Raw genomic sequence first — 6,000 nt, 5'->3', positions numbered from 1 at the left:
CACACGTGCATCCCTCTACATGGACCAGTATGTACGTACATGTTCGCGACCAGAATGACAATGCTACGTACGCTTCGACCAGGTGGGTCCCGACTATCAAGCACTTCCTTGCGTGTGAAGATGTAACTGGTGGGTCACGGCAGTCAGGGGGAGAATAATTTTTTTGCCCGGATGCACTTCCTTGCATGCGAAGATGTAGCTGGTGTGTCCAAGCAGTCAGGAGGGAAACGTTTTTTTAGAAATACGGTGGCCCGTCCGGTGGGTCCCCGCTGTCAGGTGGAGGAATAATTATTTTGCGCGTAATAAGGAGGCACTTCCTTGCGGCTGTCGTGGACCAAACTGTCAGCCTCTCCACATACAGTACTCTTTCAATGAAAGTCGGTCGTTGACCACATTGACCACGCCGCGCCGAGAGCACCACTACGGTGGACGATGGCGAGGCCTTGGAAGGGGACGACGCTGAGCCGGGGAAGACGCGGCAGTGGATACCCACGCAGAGAGGAGTACGAGGGTTCACTGATTTGTCTACGGTGTGAGGCTGCCGTCGCCGTAGAATAACATGGGGTGTGGGTGAGTGGAGGGATGGCCTGGCCAGCGGTGGGAATAGTAGGGGGCGGTGAGGCCTCCATGGCAGCACAGCCGGCCACGGGAGGCAGGAGCAGGTGGCACGATTGGCGCTTCCTTGGGCGGCTAGAGCAAGAAGACCAGAGGTTGAAGAAGCACGGCGACCGTTGGATGGACATCGTACGGTCACTGCAGCTAGAATCGTTTATATTGACTAAGTTGACAAAGCCCTTGGTACGCGTCAACTTAGTAGGCCCACAGGTCAGCTTCCGAAACGATGCGCCCCAGATGTCAGGGGGAGGAATCATTTTTTGGGCGGGTGAAGCTAGAATATCCGAGATTGAAGAAGAAGCACGACATCCGTTGGATGGACATCCAACAACCACTGCTGCTAGAACCCTGTGTTGACTATAAGTTGACAAAGCCTTGCATACGTGTCAACTCTATTTTTTGAGGGGACACGTCAACTTAGTAAGGCCACAAGTGTGTGGCAGAGAACTTATAGCCCATTTGAGATTTGTAAGAATGTGCAGCCAATTTTTGAATTCTAATGGAATTTACTACAGCCCATTTACAGTTTGTTAAAAGTACAGCCCATTTCAACCAACCGTTCAAAATAGAATTCAATAAAATTTCCCACATTTTGATGGGATCAGAAATTTTTTTATCCCAAAATTTCTAGTTAGATTAAACACAATTTCAATATAAATTTATATTACGTAAAAATCCAACGAAACTTTGCGCTCGCAACAATTAATGAAATTAAAATTTTCAATATCCAAAAATAATATTTTATAAAGTAATTATGTGTTTGGTACATTTTTTATAGTTACTGCCCAGTTTTTATAAGTACATCTCATTTATTATTTCTTAAAGCCCATTTTCTTGTTAAGCCTAATGCATCCCTCCTAGGAAAGATTTACAACCCAGTGGGGCGGAGAATAATAACTTGACCTTGCTTGGGTATTCCTAAAAAAAGTATAGCTGGGCTAGCCATTTTCAGCTTGAAAAAAATTAATATCTGGGCTGGATATCTGGCCTAGGCTAGATGGGCCACAGCCCGCCCATTTAATACCTGCAGCGATGTTTCTTGTTGTAGTTCAGAGGAGAAAAATTAATATCTGGGCTAAACATCGCTGAAGAAAAACTCTACAGTGCTTACACCTCAAAAACACAAATAATGCTCGAGCTGCTTGGTCCCAACTGTCGGCCGCTTCTTGTGCAATTCTCTCGTTTATTGACTACATAGGTTGACAATGGTGTGGGACCGTGATGTCAGGAAACTAGGAGGAAGAAAAAAATATAGTTTTATATACTAATAAGGAGGCACTTGTGTACGTGCGGCTATGGCCCTGGTGGGTCCCCACTGTCATCCTCTCCAAGTAAAGTCATCTCCTCATCCTCATGTCTGTTGACCATGTTGAGAACGCGAGACGGTGGCGCCACAACGAGCGCAACAACTCGAAGGACGACGGAGAGGGCCTCACGGGCCCTACGGATGGTCTGATACAGCGCCTGCTGCTCATTCAGGAAGCCAGGATCATAGGGCCACATGCCCGCGATGGCATTGTTGTTCGCTTGTTCACCGGTTCTCGTTGAGGAGACGGAGGTTGCAGCACAAGTCCTCTTGCGCTGGTAGCTCTTCCGCCATTAGGGCGTCGAAGTGCGGCCGCACCTGCTCTATGGTGAACACGGCATGAACCGGCTTGGACAGTGGCTCGGCTCCTAGTCAGAAGCTACGTCCATCGTCTGATTGTCGTCGCTCAGCTCGGCGAGCTAGCTGGCGAGCCAGCAAGTCTGGCTGTTGGACCGACCCGCTGCCAAGCACGAGTCTGCTGCCCTGGCCCACCAAGACCGCCTCCCTCGCCCGCGCGCGCTTTCTGCCCGAAACGGTCAGCGCCGCCCGCCCCGCTTCCCGGTGCAGGCGATTGCTCCGCCTTCAAATGTCACAAGTGTCGCCCGCCCGTCCTTCTGCCGCCGACATTCATGATACGTGGTTGCCGGGGCGGCTACTCTGGCGCCACACGACCATCCCTCCGCCGCCCACCATTGCTATATAAACTGATGCGCCGGCCATAGCCGCAGTCATCCACATTCATTCCCTTTCTCCTGTCCACACCACTACTGCCCATCGTGGCTTCCTCGCACTCTAGCACTCTTCGGGACGGGCGGACGATGGTCCACAAGGAGATGGCAGCCATTGCTGCCGACTGGCTGGCCGGCAGGCAGCCGGAGGATGACGACGTCCTAATGGAGAACATGGTAGTCGACGATCCGGCGCCAACCCCCTCCTCCGCGCCATCCTCGCCTGTGCATTGCACCATGACCATCGGCGAGGCGCATGCCCAATATATGGACATGGTGAGGCAGAAGCATGAGGAGCAGTTCCGGGAGGCGCAGGCCGACGCCGCCTACAACCACCATGTCCTCCAGGAGCACCTGCAGGCGGAGGAGCAGATCGCCGCTGAGCGGGCGGAGCAGAAGGCGCTGCTTGACTCGTACCGCTCCATCCGCGAGGGCAGCCTCGAGCGTTGGCGGTACCGCATGCAGGTGGCAGAGGCTACGGCAGCCTACAAAGAGGGCGATGAAGTGGGCGAGGCACTGTTTGGCAAGACCGAGGATGAGGCAGAGAATAATGCCGGCTCCGACGAGTCCCCGCTCCGCTGGCGTCGATGAGGCCCTGCTCCGCCGAGGCCCCGTGGTGCCAACAACAAGGCAGAGGACACCGCCGGCTCCACCAAGGCCCCGCGGTGCCAACAATGAGGCAGAGGACACCGCCGGCTCTGCCGAGGCCCTACCTTGCCGGCAACGAGGGGGAGGATTTCCCCCGCTCCGCCAAGGCGCCACCCGCCGACAACGCGACAAAGGACATCGCCGGCTCCGCTGAGGCCCCGCCCTGTTGCCAACAAGGCCGTGCCACATAGAAACCAAGGAAGAGTAGAACACGGTAGGTCACCGCCGCTTGGGTCCAAGTAAGGCCACCACTGCTACCCTCCGGTTGCTGGCACTGAGCTGTACATCATGGAGCAATTCTTTGATTACAGGATGACTGAAGACCTCTCCGTGGTTGAGCAAGCTCATGAGATACAGTCATTTGTTAGAGAACTTGAGCACTTTAGTTGTATGCTACCGGACATAGGTGGGTAGCTTCGGTTAATTAATTATACATCCAGCGCACCCCTTTTTAGTTGAAGAATGTATGAAATGTAATGAAATCCGGCATGTTTATATGAAATACGACTGTGTATGAATGAATTTATTTCGATTAGTTTGAATTCTTGTATCACTGGCATTGGATGAACATGTAAAACAATACGTTCTAGCATTATTCCCAGGGTGATCACCTCGTTTGCAGCAGTTTCACATCTACTCCCTCCGGTCCTTTCTAGTCTGCATACAAGTTTTGTCTGCAGTCAAAGTATCTCTACTTTGACCAATCTTACAGAAAAAAGTACGCACTTTCACAATGTGCGAAGTAAAAAGGAACATAAGGAGTACAAAGAGTTTGAGCAGCTTTTTAGCGTTCCTGTACATTGGAATCAAACACACAAGCCTGACAATTCATAGAGAACATTCAAAACAATCGATGATTATGCATCTCAGTGATTCACATGTTAGAGTCAATATTTACTTCACAACTAAAGAATAAAGAAAAAATGGATCGACGCTGCTAACAACAAAGGGCGTCCCATTCGAAAATATCAAACGCATGTCTTCTTGCTAAAATTAATGAGCAAAATTTGACAAGGTTGTCCATTCCAAAATATCAAATGCCTACGATCGTGGAATGGGCAGGGTTTGCCATCAGTTCGGACATTGACATGGCACCTCGTGCTAAATAAACCAGCTGTTCTTCTTGTGCAATTCCACCAAAATCAACCAAATTCGCTCGGCACCTCCTTTCTTGTGGTGGAAATGAATGATTTGATGTATTCATGAACATTTTGTGCAGTTCCCATTGAAATCAAGTTGAGCACCCTTATTTGCACAAATAGAAAAAAGTCATTAGTATACAGCAAACTGTACTATGAATTGACAGTTTAAACATGCACCTACATGGTCCATGTAGAGCACACTTTTAGAAAAATGGAACTCACCGGAAATAATCCTAGAACAACATTGTACTCACACATCACAGCAAGAAAATAGTGATTTGTCAGTCCTTCTGAGCTGAAGTTAGTTTGGTCTTGTGGGGGGTAATGTAACCATCCTTCAACTGCTTCTTCTGATGAGAAGATAGACAGTGCTTCTTCATCCTGGCATAATCGGAACTAGTCACTTCACGTACTCCATATTCTTCTTCAGAGGAGGATGATCCTGTTGTGCAAAGACAAGAGGACAACTAAATGCTAGCATCCCTGTTTGCTCGAAAAAAAGGAAAGGAAATATTTAAAACAACACAGATGAAGCACTTCTCAAGGACAATACCACTTTTTGATGACAGTATCTAAACAGTAGCACAACACCAATAGAGATGACAAAGCTCAATCATATGGATGAAATCAGTGGGCAAGTACCAACCTTTGTTAGGAGGCTTATTGTGTAGAGCATACAGATGAAGCATTTCTTTGGAACCATCTATTGCTATCTACTGTGGTGGCCATGCTTACTATATACTCCTTGAATAGTTTAATGTTTCCAACATCTTCTTGTGCAGTTCCACTAAAATATATGGTATCTTCAAAGAAGATCCCTGTTTGCACAAGTAGAGACAATTATGTATTACATTAAGAGTGGCATCAAATCAGTGGCAAAACAATTGCTCGTTCCAACCTTAGCAATAAATTAAGATGCAAAACTATATCATTACTTGTGTCACCAGTTCCAGTGCTTCATTACAACACCGGGAGTTGATTTTTGTTTTTCTTTCGCTTATTCCTCCCCTTCATCACTTGGTTCAATAACAGACAAGCTTCGCCTTCAATGTAAGATTTGGCATGTCAATTAGGTTGCACAAGTATAGCACTAAAAATGACATTAATTTTCTGATGAAAGTGGCAAAATACAAGTCAACAGTTGTGAAATATCCTTATCTTACCTCAATGGGATATTACGGTGCACATACAGATTGGAAATCTTGTCTCCATTTGTGCAGTTCACTAAAATCAAGAAAAATTACCGTACAAGTAGCACAACATATGAAAGCACACTTCAGAATCATGTGAAAGAAGGCTAGTACTGACCTCTCATGACACGGAATTCAAACAACTCACAACAAGAAGATATGAACCAAATTTGCCAACACAGATAGGAAATAAGATCTCCTCTTGTGCAGTTCCACTAAGATCAAACAATCAAGCAACATTGTCGGTGTGACATTTTGGTTGAACTGCACAAAACACTCTTAAAACAAAAGTGTTTTGTGCAGTGCAACAAAAGGTCACAATGGCAACGAGGTGAAGTAGATAACCCTGTTTACACAGAGGTGCAAAGGTC

This window comes from Triticum urartu, chromosome 6A (genome assembly GCF_056163025.1).
Source record: "Triticum urartu cultivar PI428250 chromosome 6A, HENAU_Tu73, whole genome shotgun sequence".
Lineage (NCBI taxonomy): Eukaryota > Viridiplantae > Streptophyta > Magnoliopsida > Poales > Poaceae > Triticum > Triticum urartu.
This window is presented reverse-complemented; position numbering follows the sequence as displayed.